Source organism: Puma concolor, chromosome B4 (genome assembly GCF_028749965.1).
Source record: "Puma concolor isolate L17-30 chromosome B4, mPumCon1.1.hap2, whole genome shotgun sequence".
Classification (NCBI taxonomy): Eukaryota; Metazoa; Chordata; class Mammalia; order Carnivora; family Felidae; genus Puma; species Puma concolor.
Genome location: NC_141673.1, coordinates 125425627 through 125453251, shown reverse-complemented (window position 1 = coordinate 125453251; position 27625 = coordinate 125425627). Strand labels below are relative to the sequence as shown.

At 36.1% G+C, this 27625-nt stretch overlaps 1 protein-coding gene across 2 annotated transcripts in view; it reads left to right on the top strand.

Annotated features, from left to right (window-relative positions):
* The window catches only part of MALRD1 (MAM and LDL receptor class A domain containing 1), a 784828-nt gene that overhangs the window by 160993 nt on the left and 596210 nt on the right, over nucleotides 1–27625 (top strand). The gene's annotated exons all lie outside the window — the stretch shown is intronic.

Sequence of the window (27625 nt, the reverse complement as noted above, 5' to 3'; positions counted from 1 at the left end):
GACACATGTCACTGGAAGCAGCTGAAGGTCCCTCTGACTTTAAGTAATTTTTCTACTGAAAAAAAAAAATCTGGAGGGAAAGGAGTTTTGCACAAATTCTGGTATTGTGCCAAAAGTTCAGATTCTTCAGTCTGTTATTTTGAATACTTCATTTGACTTTTGCCACATTTTATAGGTAAGCAACAAAAATTCAAGAAGAGTGCATGCTTTGTTGGAAAAACACACAGCTACTCTGGGGCATAAAACACACAGCTAGTCTAGGTCTCCTTACTCCCGGTGGAATATTCTTTATTCTGATTCTCACCTACCTTCTCCTACCTAAAAGGAAAACTTGGACTGGCAGTTTAAATGCTTATGTGGCTTTTTCCGTTTTGTGAAGGAATTTAGCATCTATTATCTATCCCTTTGATTCCCTCAGCAATTCCCTGAAGTGGGTAAGTCAGAGATCCTTTTTGTCAGTTTTACAGATACAAAGAAAAAAAACTCAAAGAGGTTATTTATATCTAGCCAAATAGATATTGAGCAGCAGAATGGGGACTTGGGCTGGGACCCACAATTTCCAATTAATTCATGTTCGTTCCCTTTGTAATATATCATACAGCCTGTCACATGGAGGAGGGTTGAATATTCTTTTTTCCCTTTGCTCTAACAGATCTATGTATAATATACAAGGAGAAACTTCTTACCTATCCAGGCGAAATTTTTTTTTTCCTTTTTACATGTACTAAATTTCTTTGGTACCCTAATTTAAAGCACTGTCTCTATTTTTTATTTTTTAGTGTTAATTTATTTTTGAGAGACAAAGAGAGACAGACTGTGAGCGGGGGAGGAACAGAGAGAGAGGGAGAGACAGAATCCGAAGCAGGCTCCAGGCTCTGAGCTGTCAGCACAGAGCCCAACGCAGGGCTCGAACCCATGAACCGTGAGATCATGACCTGAGCCAAAGTCAGATGCTTAAATGACTGAGCCACCCACGTGCCCTGAGCACTGTCTCTATTTAAATGTCTTGAGTTAACAGTTTTATAGCCAAGAACTTAGCTCCAAGCCACCCGTTAAGAGCCATGGTAGATATGTATTGTACTTGGCTCTCTAGAGAATGCATTGAGAGTGGTGATTTGTCCAGACAGACATAAGCTGTAGTCATGGGAACTAATCTGCCCTATGTAGAGTGTTATCTTCCTGTTAGCCATAATGGTAAGATGTCTGTAATGATATGAAATGAAACTGAAGGAAGGTTCTTTGACTTTCATTTAATAATGGCTCATCCACTGCAAATTAATATTTAATCAGATGAATTGTAATTTGGGTCAAACTGGCATTCAGTAGATAAACTCTCCTTATGATATTTACTCAAGAATCGGTTGCCAGGAGAAAATAACCTTGGCAAGGGGGCTGCTTCACATTCAGATGAATATGGAACTTTCCAAGAAATGCTTTGGTTGTGAATCTAAAACACAGAGATTGAAGTTTGAGACTCATTTTGGATTATACATGGAGTGCTCTGTTTGATTTTATGCAATGGTTCTTCTCGGCTTTTTATTTTTTTCAATGACATTCGGGCATGAAAAGGTGAAATCAGATTGTGCATGCTTTGTAGATTAATTATCCGAGATAGTAAAAATTGGGTCTAATTTAAACAACTAGATATTTTTCTTGATTGAATAATGAGTATACATAGTTGTTGCAACAGCAGGAATAAGCAAGATTTTATTTAACTCCGATATTGTAGGTGAAATTACCTACTATCAGTCCAGCAGACAACAGGTACTCATTTAGTGTCTGTTTAAAAGAAAACTTCAAGGATGTATGTTGACATCCAATATTACATTAATTTCAGGTATACAACGTAGTGATTCAACAAGACTGTATACTGTGTTCACCACAAGTGTGGCTACTACCTGTCCTAATTTATTGCTGTTACAATATAATTAACATGTTCAATAACTAGAAGCCTGTATCTCCCACTCACCTTCAACCATTTTGCCCAATACCCTCCCCTCTGGCAATCACCAGTTAGTAGTCTGTATTTATGGGTCTGATTCTGCTTTTTGTTTATTTATTAATTTTTTAAAAAAATTCCACTTAGTGGAATTATATAGTTTTTGTCTTGTGTATTTCACTTAAGATAATTCCCCCTAGATTAATCCATGTTGTCTCAAATGGCACATCTCATTCTTTCTATGGCTATATAATATTTCATTGTGTGTATATGTGTGTGTTTGTGTGTGTGTGTGTCTGTATCCCACTTCTTATCCATTTGTCTATTGGTGGACATGTAGTTTGCTTCCATATCTTGACTATCTTTTGAAATTAGTGTTAGTGTGTTTTTTGGGTAAATACTAATGGAATTATTGGATATGATATTTCTATTTTTAATTTTTGAGCAACCTTCATACTGTTTTCCACAGTGGCTGCTCCAGTCTGAATTCCCACCATCAGTTCATGAGGATTCCTTTTTCTCCACATTCTCACTAAACCTTTTTATTTTTTGTGTTTCGGTTTTAGCCATTCTGACAGCTATATAGTAATATCTCGTGATTTTAATTTGCATTTACGTGATGATTAGTAATGTTGAGCATCTTTTTGTGTGTCTGTTGGCCATCTGAATGTCTTTGGAGAAATGTCTGTGTATGTCATCTGCCCATTTTTTAATTGATTTGTCTTTTTTTGGTATTGAGTTGTATAATTTCTTTATATATTTTGGATATTAACCCCTTATTGCATATAGCATTTGTAAATATCTTCTCCCATTCAGTAGGTTTCTTTTTGTTTTATTGATGGTAAACTTTGCTGTCTAAAAGCTTTTTATTTTGATTTAGTCCCAATAGTTTGTTTTTTATTTTGTTTCCTTGCCTCAGGAGATATATTTTAAAAAATATTGTTACAGCTGAGGTCAGAGAAATTACTAGTCCTCTCTTCTAGGATTTTTATGGTTTAGGTCTCACATTTAAGTCTTTAATCCATTTTGAGTTTGTGTGTGGTGTGAGAAAGTGGTCAAGTTTCATTCTTTTTCATGTGGCTGTCCAGTTTTCCCAGCACCGTTTTTGAAGAGACATGTTTTCCCCATTGTTTATTCTTGCTTCCTTATTCATAGATTAATTGACCATAAATTCATGTGTTTATTTCTGAGCTCTCTCTTATTTTTCATTGATCTATATGTTTATTACTCTACCAGTACCATACTGTTTTGATTACTACAGCTCATATATTTTGAAATCTGGGATTGTGATACCTCTAGCTTTGTTCTTTCTGAAGATTGCTTTGGCTATTGTGGGTCTTTTGTGGTTCCATACAAATTTCAGTATTATTTATTCTAGTTCTAGTCTTTTGTGGTTCCATACAATTTTCAGTATTCTCTATTCTAGTTCAGTATTTTTTATTCTAGTTCTGTGAAAAATGCTGTTGCATTTTCATAGGGATTGCATTAAATCTGTGAGGTGACATTTTAACAATATAATTTCTCAAGTCCATGAACATGAAATATCTTTGTTTTTTGTGTGGGTCATCTTCAGTTCCTTTTATCAGGGTTTTATAGTTTTCAGAGTACAGACCTTTCACCTCTTAGGTATTTATTGTTTTTGATACAATTTTAAATAGTGTTGTTTCTTAAATTTCTCTTTCTGCTACTTCATTTAGAATGTATAGAAACACCTCCAATTTCTGGATATCGATTTTGTATTCTGCAAATTTACTGAATTCATTTATTGCTTCTAGTAGTTTTTTGGTAGTGTTTTCAGTATTTTCATATAATCTGCAAATAGGGAAGGTTTTACTTCGTCTTTACCAATATGGGTCCCCCTCATTTCTTTTTCTTGTCTGATTGCTGTAGGTAGGACTCTGGTACTATTTTGAATAAAACAGTGCATCCTTGTCTTGCACCTTATCCTAGAGGAAAAGCTCTGTCTTTCCCCATTAAAATGACGTTACCTGTGGGTTTTTCATATCTGTCCCTTATTATGTTGAAGTATGTTCCCTTGAAACCTACTTTGTTGAGGATTTCCATCATGAATGGATTTTGTTCTTTGTAGTGTGCTTTTTTGGCATCTATTGAAATGATCATATAGTTTTATCCTTTCTCTTATTGATATGATTTATGACACTGATTGATTTGTGAATGTTGAACCACTCTTGCATCCCAAGAATAAATCCCACTTGATCATGGTAAATTATTTATATTGATTGATGTGAGAATAATGAACCACACTCACATCCCCGGAATAAAATCCACTTAATTGTGGAGAACTATTTGTTTAACGTATTGTTGAATTCAGTTTGCTAATTTCATGTATATTCATCAGAGATACTGACCTGTAGTTCTTTGTTGTTGTTGTTGTTGTTGTTGTTGTTGTGTCTTTATCCGGTTTGGCTTCATGGAATGAATTTGCAACCTTTCCTTCCTCTTTTATTTTTTGGAATAATTTGAGAAGTATATTAACTGCTTGGTAGAATTCACCTGTGAAACCATGTGGTCCTAGACTTTTGTTTTTTGGGAGTTGTATGATTATTGATTCAATTTCATTTGCTGGTAATTGGTCTGTTCAAATTTACATTTTTCTTCTTAAATTGGTTTTGGGAGGTCATATGTTTTTAGAAATTTATCCATGTTTCTAGGTTGTCCATTTTGTTGGCATAAATATTTTTATAATATGCTTTTATAATCCCTTGTATTTCTATGATGTCAGTCATTATTTCTCCTCTTTCATTTCTAGTTTGAGTCCTCACTCTTTTTGGGGGTGGGTGACTCTGGATGAATGTTTATTAATTTTGTTGACCTTTTCAAAGAATCAACTCCTAATTTCATTGATCTGTTCACTTTTTTTGGTTGTTCTTTCATTTCATTGATTTCTGCTCTTTGCTATTTCCTTCATTCTCCTGGTTTTGGATTTGTTTATTCTTTTTCTAGTTCTTTTAAGTGTAGGGTTAGGTTATTTATTTGAAACTTTTCTTGCTTCTTGAGGTAGACCTGTATTGCTATCAACTTCCCTGTTAGGACCACTTTTGCTGTATCACAAAGATTTTGGACTGTTGTATTTTCACTTTTATTTGTCTCAATGAATTTAAACATTTTTTTTTCTTTGATTTTTTTGGTGGGCCAAGAAATTGTTAACAGCATGCTATTTAATTTCCATGTATTTGTGTAATCTCCAGATTTTTTCTTGCTGTTGATTTCTAGTTTCATAGCATTGTGGTCAGAAAAGATGCATGGTATGACTGTCTTTTTGAATTTGTTTATTCTTGTTTCGTGGCCCAACACATGATCTGTTTTGGAGAATATCCCATGTGCACTTCAGAAGGATGTACATTCCACTCTTCATATGTTCTGAATTATCTTTTAGATCCGTCTTGTCCCTGTGGCATTCAAAGCCAATATTTCCTTCTTGATTTTGTCTTTGGATGATCTGTCCATTTATGCAAATTGACTGTTAAAGTCCCTATTATTGTATTACTATTGATTACCTCCTTTATGTTTGTTATTCTGCTTTATGTCATTGGATTCTCCCATGTTGGGTGCATAAATATTTATAATTGTTCTGTCTTCTTATTCCATTGTCTCCTTTATTATGATATAGTGTCCTTTATCTCCTGTTTTAAAGTCTATTTTGTCTGACATCAGCATTGCTTCCCCAGTTTTCTTTTCAATTCCATTGCATGATAAATGCTTCCATCTCCTCACTTTCAATCAGTGTATTTCTTTGGGACTGGAATGAGTCTCCTGTAGGGAGAATATACATTGGTTTTCCTTGTTACCTATTCCATCACCCTATGTCTTTTGATTGGAACATTTAGTCCACCTGCATTTCAAGTAATTATTGACAGGTACATAATCATTTGCATTTTTAAACTTATTTTATCATTGTTTTTGTATTCTCCATTACTTTCTTCTCTTGCTCTTTTCTCAGGGTTTGCTAGCTTTCTTTAGTAATGTACTTGGATTTCTTCTCTTTATTATTTACATATCTATTACTGTTTTTTGACTTGTGGTTATCATTACATTTATGTATAGAATCTTATTAGGAGTCTGTATTAAGTCACGGTCACTAAGTTTGGCCCATCCTAAAATCACTAAATTTTTACTCCTTTCTCTACCACATGTTAAGTATATACTGCCATAGTTTACATCCTTTTATTGTGAATCACTTGACTGATTTTCTGTAATTATATTTAATTTTTCTGCTTTTGTGCTTCCTACTTTTCTTAATCCTGCTTATGGTCTTTCCTTTCCACTCAAGGAGTCCTTTCACCTTTTTTCTAATGCTGGTTCATTGGTGATGAAATTCTTTTATTTTTGGTTGTCTGCAGAACTCTTTATCTCTCCTGATATTTGTCATGATAGGCTGCTGGATAGAGTATTATTGGTTGCAGGGTTTGGTTTTTTTTCCCCGGCACTTTGAATATATCATGCCACTCCCTTCTGTCCTGCAAAATTCTTGCTGAAAAAATCAGCTGATAGTCTTATTTCCCTTGTATGTAGTTTTTTTCCCTCTTGGTATTTTTAAAATTTTCTATTACTATTTTTATCATTTTGCTTCTTATGTGTCTTGGTATGAACCTCCTTGGGTTGATTTTGTCAGGGGCTTTCTGTGCCTCCTGGGTCTGAATGTGTGTTTCCTTTCCTAGATAAGGAAGTTTCAGCCATTATTTCTTCAAATACATTTTCCGCCCCCTTTTCTCTCTCTTATTTTTCTGGGACTCCTATAGTATGAATGTTATCATGCTTGATGGTGTCACTTGACTTCTCTTAATCTAATTCTCATTTCTTCTTATTCTTTCTTTTCTCACCTGTTCGACTTGATTGCTTTCCGTTACTCTGTCCTCTAGGTTGCTGCTTCCTCTAATCTACTATTTATTCCCTTCTGTGTATTTTTAATTTCAGTTATTGAGTTCTTTATCTCTGATTGGTTCCGTTTTTAATATTTTCCGTCTCTGTTGAAAGTCTCACTGAGGTCCTCCACTCCTTTCCCAAGTCCAGTGAGTATCTTTATGACTATTACTTTAAATCCTCTATTGGGCATATTACTTATCTTCATTTCATTTAGCTCTCTTGCTGTGATTTTGTTGTGTTCTTCATTTGGGACATATTCCTCTGTCTCCATATTTTTCTAAATCTGTGTCTGTTTCGATGTGTTAGGGAAATTCTGCCTGTTTTGGGCAGAGTTTGTTCCTTTTGTTTTTATTGAGCCAGTCTGGGGCCACCTAGGGCTTGAGTTGAACCAGACCCAGTGTTTGCCAGAGCTGCATTAGCACCCAACTGCAGGGCACTCTTCCTGTGTCTTTTCAGAAACTTTCATTGGTGGGTGAGGCCTCTTATCAGATCAGATGTCTACCCACAGCCCACCGCTGTTGGTCACGGTCATGTATGTGTGGTTACCTTCCGCTTTCCTGGGGCATGAGTCACTTTGGAGTGGTGCTAGCTCCTGTCAGGTCTGATTGCACCCTGCCATGCTTGTGGCCCCACTTTGGATGGTCTTCTGCAAAGGGCATTTTGAAGGGCACATGTCCATAAGACAACATGGAGGTAGGGTGCACGGTGCCAGGCATTGAAGGGGACCTGTAGCCCAGAGGGAAAACCCATGCTGAGGCCAGGCCATGGTTAGGGGGTGAGCCTACAGACGATCACAGAGGTTGGGTACACTCTTAGGAAGCTAGGTGGAGAGTGTTTGCACTGCACTGAATCCTGCAGGTGTCCATATATCTAGGCTGGGTGCTGGGCCAAGGAAATCTTGCCCATGAGCTCTTTTATTCTTTGAGTAGTCTTCTAAAGATCCCTGCCCTTTAGCACATGCTCTGAGATTAGTAAATAAATCTCCTTCCTGTATATCCCAGGCTTTTTTCAAACTTTTGCTTTTATGCTGTATCTCAGTGGGGGCTGTTTCTTGTGCTGTCTTTTTAATGGCAGGGACTCGGTTTCCTCTTGCACTTTGGGTGGCTCTCCTGGAGCTGGATTTGCTGATCTTTAAAATTCAAGGGATTAAGCCCTATTCACTGTAAGAACTCACAAAATTAGCCCTCTCTGGGTTCTAAAACCAAATGTTATGGGGATTTTTCTTCCCAGATGGGTCCCCTGTGCCTGGGGTGCCTGGTGTGGGGTCTGATCATCTCCCTTTCTGTGTCCTGGTGTCTTTCCTTTTGCAGACAATCCCACCAGTCAGTTGGGCTCCTGGCCACATTTCCACTCTTTCTGCCTTCTCAGTGTGACCTCTTCTCTACATTTAGTTGTGGAAAATCTGTTCTGCCAGTCTTCCGGTCATTTTCTGGTTCATTTACTCTGGTATAAGTGTTATCTAGGTGTATCCATGGGACGAAGTGAGCCTGGAGCCTTTCTACTCTATCTACTTTCCTAGGTCAACAAGGGATTCTCTTTTCTTTAACATTTGACACTTTAATGAATATACGTGGTGGTGCAGACCTCCTTCAGATCATCTCATTTGGAATTTTGGTTTTTGGACTTGGATGTCTATTTCCATCCCTTGGTTAGCAAGGCTTTTAGTTATTATTTTTTCAAATCAGTTTTCCACACTTTTTTCTTCCTCTCCTGGGACCCCTATAATGTGAATGTTTGTTTGCTTAATGTTGTCCAAGAGATCTATTAAACTACCCCCCCCCCACTTTTTAAAAGTTCTTTTAGCTTTCCGCTGTTTAGTTTGTGTGCTTTCAATTCACAATTGCTTGTTTAAAGTGAAATACATAGGATAGAACTAGATTGTGCATGTAGGTATAGGAACTGTTCGGCTTATTAATGTCAGTTGAAGTAACTGACCACTGCTATTTTGTGTGGCATGGTCTGTAAAGGCTCAGCTGGTCATTACATGTAAAACTTATGCCAAACTTCTAACTGATTTTTATTATAATCTTTATTGAAGTAAAACTGACATATAACAAACTAAAAATAATGAAATTTTAAACCATCACCACCATCAAGATAATAGATAAATATGCTTCACCTCTAAAAGTTTCCTTATGTCTCTTTGTAATACTTCCATTGGGTCCTCACTCCCATTCCCTGACAACCACTGAATTGGTTTCTCTCAGTGCACGTTAATTTATATTTCCCAAAATTTTATATAAATAGTACAGTATGTACTTTTTCTGACTTACTGCATTCAGAAGATTCTTTTATGTTACACAATGTATCTGTAATTCATTTATTTCTATTGTTGAATAGTATTATATGGATGCAGCACAGATTATCTATTTAATTATTGATCAGTATTTGGGTTGCTTATAGTTTGGGATATTATAAGTAAATCTGCTGTGCACATTTGCATATAAGTACTTATATAAACATTTGTTTTTATTTTTCTTGGTAAATACCCAGGAGTGGAATGGCTGTATCACATGCTAGAATTGTGTTTAACATTTTAAGAGACTCTTAAACAGGTTTTCGCAGGAACTGTGTTTTATCCCCATCAGTGGAATATATTAGTTCCAGTTCCTCCACATCTACCCAGTGCTTGTTATTATCAGTCTTCCTAATTTTAGTGTTAGAAGTATATATTATCTTGGGGCACGTGGGTGGCTCAGTCGGTTAAGCGGCAGACTTCGGCTCAGGTCATGATCTCGCGGTCCGTGACTTCGAGCCCCGCGTCGGGCTCTGTGCTGACCGCTCAGAGCCTGGAGCCTGTTTCAGATTCTGTGTCTCCCTCTCTCTCTGACCCTCCCCCGTTCATGCTCTGTCTCTCTCTGTCTCAAAAATAAATAAACGTTAAAAAAAAAAAATTAAAAAAAAAAAAAAGAAGTATCTATTATCTTAATGTGGTTAATTTGCATTGCCCTAAGCATTAATTATGTTGGCTGTATTTCCTATGCTTGCCGAATGGAACATAATTTGAAGTGTGTATTTAAATCTTTCCCCCTATTATTATTATTATTTAAATCTTGTACCCAATTTTTAAATTGGATTTTTGTTTTCTTACTATAGAGTTTTGAGCTTTTCTGTATTTTCTGATGCAAGCCCATTTTTTTAGCTATGTTAATTACAAGCTTTTTCTCCCAGTCTGTAGCTTGTGTTTTAATTCTTTTAATAGATTCTTTACAGAAGAGACTCTTTTTAATTTTGATGAAGTCCAATTTATTACTAACTCAGATCCCCTAAGCTTTCATCTCCTCTTTCTCCTCTCCTTTGTGAACTTTGATTATATGTAAATTAAGCTGCTTGAAGTTGTTGTCCTAGAGCATATTCTTGCTCTGGTCAGTTTTTTTTCCTAATTTTCTTTTCCTTCTTTGTTTTATTTTGTATAGTATCTACCTTTATATCTTAATGACTAATCTATTAATCCATTCCAGTGTATGTTTTCATCTCCTACATTGTCAATTTTACACCTAAATTTTGATTTTGGCCTTTAGTTCCCCTGTCTCTATATTAGAATATATAGGATAGTTTTAATAAGTGTTTTAGATGTTTGAAGTGATAGAAACAAGATACAGGTAAAGGAGATTTCCTGCTTGTGCCCCTCCCAACAATGATTTGGTAATCATCCAAGGACAAAGATGACTTTGAGGGAGCTTTGGGATCCAACTTCAGGCTGGGAACTGTACTGCCTGCTCAGCGAGCTGCCAGAGGTTACATCCATGCCCCAAAAAGTTGCCCCACCAATTTCAGTCCAACAATAGATCCTGAATCCGCAGTATAAAATCTCCATTCCCTCTCAGTCATGGTACAGGAGTGATCCTACCTGCCCAGGGACTCACCAGGATTGTGTCCATCCATTCTCCTGGAGGTAGGCCTTCCAACGTTGGTCTAACTGTAATCCAGTTCTGACTCCTCACAGTCATGCTCAGGGCGTGTTCCTTTCCACCCAGGGACCTTCCCAGTTACCTGACAGGGGAGCCTTCTGAAGAACCACGTGGGAACCACATTGATCTGCACACCTGGTAACAGGCCCGCATTTACAGTCCCAAATACAGACCACGAGGCAGACCTCGGTCCTGTGCCAGCCATACTGATCAAGGTTCTGGAGGAAGTTCTTTCCAATCACCAGACGTGATCTATGTCAACCCAGGCCTCTGGTAACAGGCCTGACAACTGCAAAACCCACTGAGGATTCAGGGGCAGCCACATGACCTTGCTCTAATTCTGGTCAACTGTGATGTTGGAAGCCTACTGGAAGCCTGAGGACCTGACAGAAGGAGGTCTTTAACTGCTGAAACCAGTCCATAATGATTGGAAGAGGGTTAGGTTTTTCAAATGCACAGATGGAAAGCAGGGCCACATGGATCATGAAGATTCAGGCAAACGTGGTGCCACCAAAGTAAATGAATAAACCTCCAATAATTGACCCCCAAAGAAGTGGAAATTTACAAATTTTCTGATGAAAAAATTCAGTCATCTTAAGCTCACTGAGATTAAAGTGAACACATTTACACAACTAAATGAATTTGAGGAAACAGTGCATGAACAACATTAGAAATTTAGTGAAGAAATATAAATCATAAATATAAAACCAAATAAGTCTGAGGCTTAAGAATAGTGACATAACTGAAAACTTCTTTAGAGAGCTTCAGCAGCAGACTTTATCATGCAGAAGAGTCAGGGAATTTAAACATGAGTATTCAGAATTAGCCACTGAGAGGAAGAGAAAGAAAAACAAGAGTGAAAGAAGCATATAGGAACTGTGGGACATTCAACTAGAGAAAAATATATGCATTATAGGAGTCCCACAAAGGGAAGAGAGAAAGGAGCAGAAAACTTATTTAAAGAAAAATGACAGAAGACGCCCGTATCATCAAGGTATTTGACCATTCAGATAATGAAACTCAAAAGATTCCAAAGCAAGATTATCTCAAAGATTACTCTGAGACCCACTATATTCAAGTTGCCAAAAGTTAAAGACAAAAACTGTGAAAGCAACAAGAGAAAAGTGACTTGTCACACACAAGGGAACTCCCACCACATGGCTATCAGTGATATTCTTAGCAGAAACTTTACAGGCCAGGTGCGAATGGGATGATATATCCAAAGTACTAAAAGAAAAAAAAAAAAAAAAACCAACCTGCCCACTACTAATACTATACGTGGTAAAGCTATTCTTTTAGAAATAGAGATAAGACATTCCTAGATAAACAAAAGCTGAGGGAGTTCATCTCCAGTAGACATGCCTTACAATAAATGCTGGAAGAGGCTCCTTAAATTGAAATAAAAGTATGATAAGTAACAACATGAATACAGATGGAAGTGTAAAATTTACTGTAAATATAAATTTAGTCAAATTCAAACTGCTCTAATACTGTAGTGGTGAACAAATCTAGTATAACTAGTACAAAATCATAAAAATGTATTAAAAATAACTGAAGCTACAATAACTTGTTATTGGATATGCAATATAAAGAGATACAATTTATATGCAATGTAAAACATCAATAGCGTAAAATATGGAGGGAGAATAGCAGTAAGTTTGTAGAATTATAAAATGCAGTTGAAGTTATGGGGTGCCTGGGTGGCTCAGTTGGTTAAGTGTCTGACTTCAGCTCAGGTCATGATCTCACGGTTCGTGAGTTTGAGCCCCGTGTCGGGCTCTGTGCTGACAGCTCAGAGCCTGGAGCCTGCTTCGGCTTCTGTGTCTCCTCCTCTCTCTGCCCCTCCCCTGCTCATTCTGTGTCTCTCAATAATAAATAAATGTTAAAAATATATACACGTATGTAATAAATAAATAAAATGCAGTTGAAGTTATCAGCTTAAAATAGATTGTTATAACTGTAAGATGATTTATTCAAGCCTCATTGGAAACCACAAAGAAAAACTTCCAGTAGATACACAAGATATAAAGAAAAAGAAATCAGAACATACCACTACAAAACATTACAAAGGAAGACAGCAAGAGAGGAAGAAAGGAAAAGCAAAAAAATAGTAAGAAAAGAATGAAAAATTAAGTCCTTAACTATCAATAATTTTTTAAATTATTACAGTGGACTAAATTTTTCCATCAAAAGCATAGAGTGACTGAATGGCTAAAAATAAGATGCAAGATACGATAATATGATGGCAATGAGATTTGTGTTAATTTTAGGACACACAAAGGCTAGAAGTGAAGGGTTAGAAAAAGATATTCCATTCAAATGGTAACCGAAAGAGAACAGGGGTAGCTAGCCATACATATATCTGATAAAAACTCTTACAGTCACAATAGCCAAATACAGTCATTAAGTAATGGATAGAGGGGACGATTCTTTGGGAGCATATAGCAATAGTAAATATATATGCACACAACATTGGAACACCTAAATATATAAAGCAAATAGTAACAGGATGGAAGGTGAAAAAACATCAATATAATGATTGCAGGGGCTTTCAAATCCCTATTTCAACAGTGGATAGATCATCCAGATTAAATCAATAAAAAAGCAATGGGCTTACCCTACATCAGATCAGGTGGACTTAGTAGACATTTATTCAGCTATGTATACATTCTGCCCGAGCACACATGGAACATTCTCCAGGATAAATCATATGTTAAACAACAAAACAGTTCTTAGTAGATTTAAGAAGATTCAAATCATGTCACATATTTTTTTATAACCATGATGCTATGAAACTAAAAATCAGAAACAGGAAGAAAAGTGGACAGTTCACAAATATGTGGGAATTACCACACTTATGAGCAACCAATGGGTCAAAAAAAATTAAAAAAGGAAATAAGGGGTTATCTTAACACAAATGAAAATGGAAACACAACATACTAAACCTTAAAAGATGCAGCAAAAGCAGCTTTAAGAGGGAAATTAATATTGATATAAATACATATTGGAACAAAAAAAGTTCTCAAATAACCTAACATTATTTCAAGGAGCTAGATAACAGTAACAACAAACAAACAACAAAAACAACTAATCCCCAAATTAGTTGAAGGAAAGAAATAATAAAAATAAGAGTAGAAATAAATGAAGAAGAGATTAGAAAAATAATAGAAAAGATCAATAAAACTTTGACCTGATGTTTTGAAAAGAAATACAAAATTGACGAAATTTTAGATAGATTAAGAAAAAGAAGACTCAAATAAATAGAATCAGAAATGGAAGAGGAGACATGGAAGTGATGCCACAGAAATACAGTTAAAAGAGACTACTATAAACAAATATATGATCAAATATTGGATAACCTAGAGAGAATGGATATGTTCCTAAAAACACACAACCAAAGAAGAACACATCATGATGAAACAGAAAATCTGCACAGACCAGTAATGAGGTGACTGAATGAGTAATCAAAAACCTCCCACCAAACAAAAGTTTGGGACTAGATGTCTTTCTGGTGAATTCTAACAAACTTTGAAAAATAATACCAATCCTTCTCAAATTCTTCCAAAAATAGAAGAGGAAGGAATATTTGTAACCTTATTTTGCAATGCCAACATTAATCCTTGTGTCAAAGCAGAGACACTTTAAGAAATATTGGCCAGTATCTTTGATGACTATTGATGTAAAAATCCTCCTAAATGCTACCAAACCAAAATTAATAGCACATTGGAAAGATACAACATGATATTAGCAAAACTAAAAGGCAACCGACAGAATAGGAGAAGATATTTGCAAATGATGTATTAAAAGGTTAATATCCAAAATGTATAAAGAATTTATCACACTCAACACCCAAAAAACAAATAATCCAGTGAAGAAATGAACAAAAGACACGAAGAGATACTTATCCAAAAAGACATCCAGATAGCTAATAGACACATGAAAAAATGCTCAATATCACTCATCATCAGGGAAATACAAATCAAAACCACAAGGAGATACCACCTAACACCAGTCAGAATGGCTAGAATTAACAACTCAGGCAACAACAGATGTTGGTGAGGATGCAGAGAAAGAGGATCTCTTTTGCCCTGCTGGTGGGAATGCAAGCTGGTGCAGCCACTCTGGAAAACAGTATGGAGGTTCCTCAAAAAATTAAAAATAGAACTACTCTATGACCCAGCAATTGCACTACTAGGTATTTATTCAAGGGATACAGGTATGCTGTTTCGAAGGGGCACATGCACTCCCATGTTTATAGCAGCACTATCAGCAATAGCCAAAGTATGGAAAGAGCCCAAGTGTCCATCAACAGATGAATGGATAAAGAAGATGTGGTGTGTATACACACACACACACACACACACACACACACACACACACACACACACACAATGGAGTATTACTTGGCAATCAAAAAGAATGAAATCTTGCCATTTGCAACTACATGGATGGAACTATGCTATGGAACTACGTGGAGGGTATTACACTAAGTGAAATTAGTCAGAGAAAGACAAATATCATATGACTTCACTCATATGTGGAATTTAAGGTACAAAACAGATGAACATAAGGGAAGCAAATATAATATAAAAATAGGGAGGGGGACAAAACAGAAGAGACTCTTAAATATAGAGAACAAACAAGGTTGCTGTAGGGGTTGTGGGGGGGGGTGGGCTAAATCGGTAAGGGGTATTAAGGAAGACACTTGGAATGAGCACTGGGTGTTATACATAGGGGATGAATCACTGGAATCTACTCCTGAAATCATTGTTGTACTATATGCTAAGTAACTTGGATATAAGTTTAAATATATATATATATATATATATATATTAAAAAAAAGAGAAGATACAACATGATGAAGTGAGATTTATCTCTGGAAAGCAAGGATGGTTGATTTTATGCAAATCAATGAATGTGATACACCATGTTAACAAAATGAAGACTAAAGTCATATGATACAAGTCATACTTATAGATAAAACATTTGACAAAATTCAAAATCTTTTCATGATAAAGATTTTCCAAATTAGCTATAGAAGAAATGCAGCATAAGAAAGGCCATATATGGCACATACACAACTAATGTAACAATAGTGGAAGCTGAGAGCTTTTCTTCTAATATCAAGGAAAAAACACTGAGAATGCCCACTTTCATCAATTCTATTCAAGTTATTACTGGAAGTCCTAGCCAGAGCATTTAGACAAGAAAAAAATAAAACACATCCATATCAGAAAAGAATAAAATTGTCTGTGTTTGTTAGATGACATGCTCTTAGACATAGAAAACCCTAAACAGTCCACCAAAAACTTTTAGAACTCATAAATGAATTCAGTACATTTGTATGATGTAAGTCAACATACAAGTCAGTTGCTTTTCTATACAAACAATGATCTGAAAACAAAATTAAGAAAATCTTATTTACAATAGCATCAAAAAGAGTAACATACTTAGGAAAAATTTAACAAGAAAGTTAAACATCTATACATTCAGAACTGTAAAACATTGATGAAAAAATTTATAAGACTAGTAAATTGAAAGATACACTGTTTCCAATAATTGGAAGCATTTCTCTTGTTAAAATGTCCATACAGATTCAATGCAATTCCAATAGACATTTGTTGGCACTTTTTATTGAAATAGAAAAAAAGTCCTAAAATTTGTGTGGAACCAGTAAAGACTCCACATAGCCAAAAGAAATAGGAACAAAGCTAGAGGTATCACTGTTCCTGATTGAACAACTCTTCATAAACCTATTGACCATCTAACATGCTTTCTTTAAAAAAATGTCTATTCAGATCCTCTGCCCATTTTCAATTGTTTTATTGGTTTAACTGAGATTCAGTTGTAGGAGTTCTTTAAAATATTTTGAATATTAACCACTTATCAGATATGTGGTTTGTAAATATTTTCTCTCATTCTGTAAGTTGCCTTTTCATTTTGTTGATTGTTTCCTTTGCTGTGCAAAAGAAAAGTTTGTTATAGCCCCACTCATTTATTGCTGCTTTTGTTGCCTGTGCTTTTGGTATCTGATGAAAAAAGTCACTGTCTAGATTATTGTCAAGGAGATTTTTCTCTGTGTGATAGAAATTTTATGGTTTTAGGTCTACGTATAATCCTTTCATCCATTTCATGTTAACTTTTGCAAGTTGTATATGATAAGGATTCAATTTCATTCTTTTGCATGTGCATTAATCATCAGGAAATACAATTCAAAACCACGATGAGATATCATCTGACACCGGTTAGGATGGCTTTTATCAAAACATCAAAAGTTAAAAAGTGTTGGGTGTGGAGAAAAGGAAACTCTTATACACTGTTGGTAGGATTGTAAGTTGCTGCAGCCGTTTTGGAAAATAATGTAAAAATTACTGAAGAAATAGAACTGTCATCTGATCCAGCAGTTTCACTTTTTAGTATATATATATTGAATGAAAATGAAATCAGTATTTTGAAAAGATATCCTCATTCCCTTGTTTGTTGCCACATTATTCACGATAGGCATGGGATGGAAATAACCTATGTGTCTGTCGGTTGATGAATAAAGAAAATATGCTATATGTGTACACTATATATTTTATTCAGCCTTAAAAAAAGAAGGATATCCCATCATTTGTGACATAAGTGAACCTGGAGGACATTATACTGAGTTAAGTCAGACAGAAAGTCAAATACTGTATCTGTATGATCTCATTTATGTGTGGAATCTTAAAGTGTAAACTCAAAAAAACCACACACACACACACACAACACACACACACACACACACACACACCTGGGAAGTGGAGGAAATGGGGAAATGCTGGTCAAAGGATTTAGTTTCAGTGACGAATAACTTATGGGGATCTAATAAACAGAAAGGTGACTATAGTTAATACTGTGTTACATACTTGAAATTTTCTGAGAGTGATCATATGTATATTCATCATACAGAGACACATACACACATGGTAACTATGCGAGATGATAGATGTTCTAATCATTTCACAGTGTGTGTGTGTTAAGTCATGATGTAAACCCTAAATCTATAAAATTTTTGTCAATTATACCTCAATGAAGCTGGGAAAACATAATTGTTTTAATGTCCTTCACCAATATTTTTAGCAATGGTTAGTGAATACTACCTGTTCTGGGTCACTTTCAGGTGAATACTTTTCTTCTCACCATGGGCCATATTTTCCTGCTTTTTAAAAATTCCTTGTGAGGTCACCTGGGTGGCTCAGTCAGCTCAGATCATGATCTCACAGTTTGTGAGTTCAAGCCCTATTTTGATAGTGTGGAGCCTGCTTGGGATTATCTTTCTCCTTCTCTTTCTCCGCTCCCCCCCTCATCTCTTTCTCTCTCTTTCTCTCTGTATTCTTTCTCTTTCTCTCAAAAATAAATAAATAAACTTAAGAAAAGCCTTCTAATTAGTGTCTGGATGGCAGATATGGTAAATTTTATCTTACTGGATGCTGTGTGTGTGTGTGTGCGTGTGCGTGTGTGTGTGTGTCTGTGTGTTTGTGTTCCTGTGCTTGTGCTGGTACGCATTTAAATTAGTTGGAAAGAGTTTGATCACTTCTGGTCTTGCTTTTAAGATTTATTAGGTGAGATCATATCAGTACTCAGTTTAGGGCTAATTATTTCCCACTACTGAGGAAAGACTCTTCTGTGTTTCCTGGAGAATGCCTTGCAAAACAAAGTTCTTCTAGTTTGGTAAAAATAGGTGCTATTCCTGGACCTTTGTGAGTACATGAAGTGATACCTCTAATTCTTTCTCGTGGTTCTTCACCAATATGGTACTTTACCTGTTCTTTCTGACTGGTCAGTTATTCACTGCCTTTTTCCATTGCAGTAATGTGAGAAAGGCAGAGTATTAAAAAATGCAGTTTCCTTGAGGAAGCCTCTGCTAACTGGTTATGCAATACTCTACCTTTCTCTTTCTCCTTAAGCTTTTTTTCTTCCCTCCTCACTTTTATCCTTCTCCCTTCCTTTCCTTTCTTTCTTCTTCTTTCCAATTCTCAAGACTTGGTGAATATTTCTTGAACATTAGTTGTTATTACAAAATGTTATTTATTTAATCTTCAAGTAACAATAAAAGTTCAGGTTCAGGTAATAGGTTTTTTTAAATTCCCATATTACAGATTTAGAAATAGATACAGGGGGAGACTAAGCCAATTGCTCTTAAATTCATTCCCTCAAATCCATTTAATTTTTTTTAATATTAAAAAATTTAGTGTTTATTTATTTATTTTGGGAGAGACAGCAAGCGCGGGTGGTGGGGCAGAGAGAGAGGGAGAGAGAATCCAAAGCAGGTTCCATGCTATCAGCACAGAGCCTGATGTGGAGTTCAGTCCCACGAACTGCAAGATTATGACCTGAGCTGAGTTCAAGAGTCAGATACTTAACTGAGCCACCCAGGAGCCCCGTTTCCCTCATATTTCTTGTCAGTAGTTTCACCTCAGTTGAGGTTGTCTCCAACCATGGCTAATTGTATTAGTCCTCTTTAACTGGTACTGCCATCATTCTTGTACCTACTCACTGAAACAAAATTGATCTTTCTGAAATGAAAACCTGATCTTGACACTTTTTTTTTAAGTTGTTTTATTAAAACATATAGTGCACACAATGCATATATGCAACAATGATTTCAGGAGTAGATTCCTTAGTGCCCCTTACCCATTTAGCCCATCCTCCCTCCCACAACCCCTCCCGTAACCCTTAGTTTGTCCTTCATATTTATGAGACTCTTCTGTTTTGTCCCCCTCCCTGTTTTTATATTGTTTTTGTTTCCCTTCCCTTATGTTCATCTGTTTTTTCTCTTCAAGACGTCATATGAGTGAAGTTATACGATATTTGTCTTTCTCTGACTAATTTCACTTAGCATAATACCCTCCAGTTCCATCCACGTAGTTGCAAATGGCAAGATTTCATTCTTTTTGATTGCCGAATAATACTCCATTGTATATATATACACCACATCTTCTTTATCCATTCATCCATCAATGGACATTTGGGCTCTTCCCATACTTTGGCTATTGCTGATAGTGCTGCTATAAACATGGGGGTGCATGTGTCCCTTCAAAACAGCACACCTGTATCCCTTGGATAAATGCCTAATAGTGCCATTTCTGGGTCATAGGGTAGTTCTATTTTTAGTTTTTTGAGGAACCTCCATACTGTTTTCCAGAGTGGCTGCACCAGCTTGCATTGCCACCAACAACGGAAAGGAGATCCTCTTTCTCTGCATCCTCACCAACATCTGTTGTTGCCTGAGTTGTTAATGTTAGCCATTCTTACAGATGTAAGGTGGTATCTCATTGTGGTTTTGATTTGTATTTCCCTGTTGATGAGTGGTGTTGAGCATTTTTTCATGTGTAGGTTGACCATCTGGATGTCTTCTTTGGCAACCGACAGAATGGGAGAAAATATTTGCAGATGACATATCAGATAAAGGGTTAGTATCTAAAATCTATAAAAAACTTATCAAACTCAACACCCAAAAAACAAATAATCCATTGAAGAAATGGGCAAAAGACATGGTCTTGATACTTCTTAATTAAAAACCCTTAGTGGTTTTCCATGACTGATGGGATGGAGTCCAAATTCCTGTATGTGTCTCCATATTTCAACTTTCTCTCCTTGTCCAAGTCTACTCCTGCTTCCTGAATGTCAGTAGTTGTCAGGAGTGCACTAAGGTCATTCTCTTCCTATGGTTGGGAAGACTTCATCTTGCACCTTTCCTTCTCCCCACATACTTGAAATTTAGCCACTGATCTTTTTTATATTCAGATTAGCTTTTACTTCAGTTTGTTTTACTGTTTTATGAGGTTTTTCCTAATGGCTCCATACGCCTCCATGGAATTGGCCACTCGTTCTCATGTACTCTTTGTAGACAGAGTTTCATCATACAGTTTTCATGTGTATCTATTCACTTGACAATGAAATCAGTCAATGCAAGACATATGTCTCTGTTGCCACAGCATATAGCACAGTACATCAGATCTGGCTGATGTGTAGGAAATGTTGAATAACTATTTGGCTGCATGAATGAGGTTCTGTTTAGTGAATAGAGATCCAGGACTCCTTTCCAGTTCTTTGGAGGTTTTTTGTACTTAATTTTGGTTTCTTTATTGTGTATTTATGATAGTTTCTTAGTGATTTGAAACTATGGAGCTATTATGTCAGATTGATTTAAAAAGTGATTGGCTTACACATGCAAGGGGCTTTCATAATTTGGAATTTTTATTTAAGTTTCAGTAATTGTTCTGTTAATTGATTCCCTATGTTTTGGCTTATTATGTACATTTAAAATATAAGATCAAGCTATGTTTCACCTGAAAAGTACTCGTTTATTATGGCAGGCGAGTATCATTTTAGATTTACTTTGAAGTAGTAAAAGTTCTGGTTAGACATTGACAATGCCTTCCTTTTTTCTTCTGTGCAAGCTACTGTGTACATATAAAGTATTTGAATCTTCTTCAGACATGTAAAAATTGTTGTACTTCTTACTTTTAGTTCTGTAGTATTTTAGAATTCCTGTGACACGTGCACTTAAGTCCCTTAGAGCCATTGGCTTTAATATTCGTAAGGTTAATTTCATAAGACATGGTTGTCTTCATTTCCATCATTAATTGGTATAGAAGATAGACTTTGTTTTCTAGGTGAAGCTCAGTCATAGATTTAGAAAACTTACAGGCAGAAAGGGATTTTTTAGGACAACCCTTTTATTATATAGGTGAAAAAAAGAAGATCCAGAAAAATCTCTCTAATGTCTTTACAGGTATTTGAAAAGAAAGAGTAGACAATTCAACTCAACAGTCTTGATACTATAATACTCTAATCAACATTACTCACATAGTTAAACATAATTTCATATTAAATGAGCAAAAGTACTAAGAAATATTATACTGTGAAATATAATGTTGCATATTTTGATCTCCAGATTCAGTATGTAGCAACTCAAAGATCAGTAATTCCAGTGATTCCTTGAGTAAACCATGTTTCCAATAAATACAACAATTTTGTAAAGTAATAAATTTGACTGTTCCAGATGCTGCCCTTGTGGTCTGAACAATGTGTTTATATGCCATAGAGAATTTATTTATTCAAAAAGGCTAATTTGCAAACATAGTTTCTAGATATATTTTAGAGGGCATTTTCAGATTTTCATGATACAGAAAAAATTATGGTATGGAGATCCTAGTTATTTTTGGGATGTGTTTGGTTGTAGCACTAGTTATTTATACTAGTTATATAATGTACTATGCTAATATTAATAGTACACTATACTAAATTGTTTAAATTTAAATCCATATTAGTTAATATGTAGTGTAGTATTGGTTTCAGAAGTAGAATTTAGTATTCATCACTTACGTATAACACCCAGTGTTCATCCCAGCTAGTGCCCTCTTTAATGCTCTTTACCCATTTAGCCAATTTCCCTGCCCACTCCCCCTCCAGCAGCCCTCAGTTTGTTCTCCGTATTTAAGAGTCTCTTATGGTTTTCTTCCCTCTCTGTTTTTATCTTATTTTTGCTTCCCTTTTCCTAGGTTCATCTGTTTCATTTCTTAAATTCCACATATGAGTGAAGTCATATGATGTTTGTCTTTCTCTGACTGACTTCTCTGAGTATTATACACTCTGGTTCCATCCACATTGTTTCAAATAAAGATTTCATTCTTTTTGATCGCCCAATAATATCTATTGTGTGTGTATGTGTATATGTATGTGTGTGTGTGTTGTCTGTGTGTGTGTGCGTGTGTGTGTGTGTATATATATACGTACATATTATATATATAGTATATATATAATATATATAATGTTATATATACACACATATATATGTACATATATATATTATATAATGTAAAATATAATATAATGTACATATAATATATATGTACATATATATATATACATGTAATTTCTTTACCCATTCATTAGTCAATGGACATTTGAGCTCTTTCCATAATTTGGTTATTGTTAATACCACTGCTATAAACATTGGGGTGCGTGTGCCCCTTCAAATCAGCATTTTTGTATCCTTCAGATAAATACCTAGTAGTGCAATTCCTGGGCTGTATGGTAGTTCTATTTTTAATTTCTTGAAGAATGTCAATACTGTTTTACAGAGTGGCTGACCAGTTTGGATTCCCACCAACAGTGCATAAGGGTTTCCCTTTCTCTGCATCCTCATCGACAACTGTTGTTTCCTGAGTTATTAATTTTAGCCATTCTGACAGGTGTGAGGTGGTATCTCATTATGTTTTTAATTTTGATTTCCCTGATGATGAGTGATGTTGAACATCTTTTCATATTTGTGTTAGCCATCTGATGTTGAACATCTTTTCATATTTGTGTTAGCCATCTGGATATCGTCTTTGGAAAAGTGTCTGTTTATGTTTTCTGCTCATTTCTTCACTGGGTAATTTGGTTTTTGGGTATTGAGTTTGATAAGTTCTTTGTAGATTTTGGATAGTAACCCTTTATCAGATATGTCATTTGCAAATATCTTTTCCCATTCCATTGGTTACCTTTTAGTTTTGCTGATTGTTTACTTTGCTGTGCAGAAGGTTTTTATCTTCATTTTTGGGGTCCCAATAATTCATTTTGCTTTTGTTTCTCTTGCCTCCGGAAACATGTCTAGTAAGATATTGCTGTGGCCAAGGTCAAAGAGGTTGATGCCTGTTTTCTCCTCTAGGATTTTGATGGTTTCCTGACTTACATTTAGGTCTTTCATCTGTTTTGAATTTATTCTTGTGTATGGTGTAAGAAAGAGGTACAGTTTCATTCTTCTGCATGTTGCTGCCCAGTTTTCTCAACACCATTTGCTGAACATACTGTCTTTTTTCATTGGATACTCTTTTCTGCTTTGTTGAAGATCAGTTGGGCATACATTTGTGGTTTGTGGATTCTTTATTCTGTTCCTTTGATTTATGTGTCTGTTTTTGACACATAGACCAATGGAATAGAATAGAAACCCCAGAACTAGACCCACAAACATATGCCCAACTAATCTTTGACAAAGCAGGAAAGAACATCCAATGGAAAAAAGACAGTCTCTTTAACAAATGGTGCTGGGAGAACTGGACAGCAACATGCAGAAGGTTGAAACTAGACCACTTTCTCACACCATTCACAAAAATAAACTCAAAATGGATAAAGGACCTGAATGTGAGACAGGAAACCATCAAAACCCTAGAGGAGAAAGCAGGAAAAAACCTCTCTGACCTCAGCCGTAGCAGTTTCTTACTTGACACATCCCCAAAGGCAAGGGAATTAAAAGCAAAAATGACCTACTGAGACCTCATGAAGATAAAAAGCTTCTGCACAGCAAAGGAAACAACCAACAAAACTAAAAGGCAACCAATGGAATGGGAAAAGATATTTGCAAATGACATATCGGACAAAGGGCTAGTATCCAAAATCTATAAAGAGCTCACCAAACTCCACAGCCAAAAAATAAATAACCCAGTGAAGAAATGGGCAGAAAACATGAATAGACACTTCTCTAAAGAAGACATCTGGATGGCCAACAGGCACATGAAAAGATGCTCAATGTCGCTCCTCATCAGGGAAATACAAATCAAAACCACACTCAGATATCACCTCACGCCAGTCAGAGTGGCCAAAATGAACCAATCAGGAGACTATAGATGCTGGAGAGGATGTGGAGAAACAGGAATCCTCTTGCACTGTTGGTGGGAATGCAAATTGGTGCAGCCACTCTGGAAAACAGTGTGGAGGTTCCTCAAAAAATTAAAAATAAACCTACCCTCTGACCCAGCAGTAGCACTGCTAGGAATTTACCCAAGGGATACAGGAGTACTGATGCATAGGGACACTTGTACCCCAATGTTTATAGCAGCACTCTCAACAATAGCCAAATTATGGAAAGAGCCTAAATGTCCATCAACTGATGAATGGATAAAGAAATTGTGGTTTATATACACAATAGAATACTACATGGCAATGAGAAAGAATGAAATATGTCCCTTTGTAGCAACGTGGATGGAACTGGAGAGTGTGATGCTAAGTGAAATAAGCCATTCAGAGAAAGACAGATATCATATGTGTTCACTCTTATGTGGATCCTGAGAAACTTAACAGGAGCCCATGGAGGAGGGGAAGGAAAAAAAAAAGAGGTTAGAGTGGAAGAGAGCCAAAGCATAGGAGACTCTTAAAAACACGGGGCGCCTGGGTGGCGCAGTCGGTTAAGCGTCCGACTTCAGCCAGGTCACGATCTCGCGGTCCGTGAGTTCGAGCCCCGCGTCAGGCTCTGGGCTGACGGCTCAGAGCCTGGAGCCTGTTTCCGATTCTGTGTCTCCCTCTCTCTCTGCCCCTCCCCCGTTCATGCTCTGTCTCTCTCTGTCCCAAAAATAAATAAACGTTGAAAAAAAAAAAATTAAAAAAAAAAAAAAAACAGAACAAACTGAGGGTTGATGGGGGGTGGGACGGAGGGAGGGTGGGTGATGGGTATTGAGGAGGGCACCTTTTGGGATGAGCACTGGGTGTTGTATGGAAACCAATTTGACAATAAATTTCATATATTGAAAAAAAAAATGATTTATGTGTCTTTCTTTGTGCCAGTACCATATATCTTGATGATTACAGCTTTGTAGTACAGCTTAAAGTATGGAATTGTGATGCCTCCCGCTTTGGTATTCTTTTTCAATATTACTGTGGCCATTTGGGGTCTTTTCTGGATCCATACAAGATTTAGAATAGTTTATTCTAGCTCTGTGAAGAATGCTGCTGTTATTTTGAGAGGAATTACATTGAATGTGTAGATTGCTTTGGGTAGATTTGACTTTTTAATAGTATTTGTTCTTCCAATCAATTCATGAGCAGGGATTAGTTTTCCATTTCTTTGTGTCTTCTTCAGTATCTTTCATAAGCTTTCTGTAGTTTGCTGCTTATAGATATTTTACATCTTTGGTTAGGTTATTCATAGGTATCTTAGGGTTTGGGGTGCAATTGTAAGTGGAATCATCAATTCCTTGATTTCTCTTTTGCTGCTTCATTATTGTTGTATAGAAACACCACTGATTTTTGTACATTGATTTTATATCGTGCAACTTTGCTGAATTCATGTATCAGACCTAGCAGTTTTTTGGTGGAGGTTTTGGGTTTTCCATGTACAGTATCATGTCATTTGCGAAGAGTGTAAGTTTGACTTCTCCTTGCTGATTTGGATGCCTTGTATTTCTTTTTGTTGTCTGATTGCTAGGACCTGGACTTCCAGTATTATGTTGAGCCATAGTGGTGAGAGTGGGCATCCTTGTCATGTTCCTGACCTTAGGGGTAAAGTTTGCGGTTTCTCCCCATTGAGGATGATAGTAGCTGTGGGTTTTTCATATATGGCATTTATGATCTTGAGTTATGGTGCTTCTATCTCTACTTTCTTCAGGGTTTTTATGAAGAAAGGATGCTGTGTTTTGTCAAATGCTTTTTTCTGCATCTGTTGAGAGGATCATGTAGTTCTTTTTTTTTTTTAATGTTTATTTTTGAGAGAGAGAGAGAGACAGACAGACAGACGGGAAGGGACAGAGAGAGTGGGAGACACAATCTGAAGCAGGCTCCAGTCTCTGAGCTGTCAGCCCAGAGCCTGATGCCGGGCTCAAACCCACGAACCGTGAGATCGTGACCTGAGCTTCAGTCAGATTCTTAATGGACTGAGCCATTCAGGTGCCCCAGAGGATCATGTGGTCCCTTTCCTTTCTTTTATTAATGTGATTTATCACTTTTATTGATTTGCAACTATTGAACCACCCATGCAGGCTTGGAATAAATCACACTTGATCATGATGAATAATTCCTTTAATGTACTGTTGGATTTAATTTGCTACTATCTTGTTGAGAATGTTTGCATTTATGTTGTTCAGGGAAATTGCTCTGTAATTCTCGTTTTTAGTGGGGTGTTTGGTTTTGGAATTAAGGTAATGCTGACCTCATAGAATGAGTTTGGGAGTTTTCCTTTTTTCTTTTCTTTTCTTTTCTTTTCTTTTCTTTTCTTTTCTTTTCTTTTCTTTTCTTTTCTTTTTCTTTTATTTCTTTTTTTTCTTTGTAACTGCTTGAAAAGAATAGGTATTAACTCTTCCTTAAATGTTTGGTAGAATTCCCCTGGGAGGCCACCTGGCTCCTGGTTTGTTAGGAAGTTTTTGATTACTGATTCAATTTATATACTGGTTATGGGTCTGTTCAAAACTTTATTTCTTCTGGTTTCAGTTTTGGTAGTTTATGTTTCTAGGAATTTGTCCATTTCTTCCAGATTGCCCAATTTGTTGGCATATAATTGCTCATAATATTCTCTTTTTATTGTTCAAGTTTCTGCAGTGTTGGTAGTGATCTCTTTCCTTCATGATTTTATTTATTTGGGTCCTTTCTTTTTTCTTTTGATAAATCTGGCTAGGGTTTTATCAATTTTGTTAATTCTTTCCGTGAACCAGCTCTTCGCTTCATTGATCTCCTCTACTCTTTTTTTTTATATCATTGATTAATTTTCTAATCTTTATTATTTCCCTCCTTCTGCTGGTTTTGGACTTTATTTGCTGTTCTTTTTCCAGCCTCTTTAGGTGTAATGTTAGGTTGAATAATATACTATACTAAATTATTAAACGATATATTGTTCTTAATGAAATCATACAGAATACTGCAGAAAAATGGTTTGTATATGTAGGGTGTATCAGCTGTAGGGCATGTTTCCTTTTCCAAAGGTATTCTTCGATATTTTGTATTTCAAATGGTGTACTCTTAGAAGTGTGGATCTGAGGATGAGATAGTACGTATAAATCTGTGATCCTGCATACTAATATCGTGGGATACTTTCGGATGTGATAAACAGATGTTCCATTTATTTCAGAATACTACCACCATATAACTAAAGAATATAACTAAACTCTATCACTAA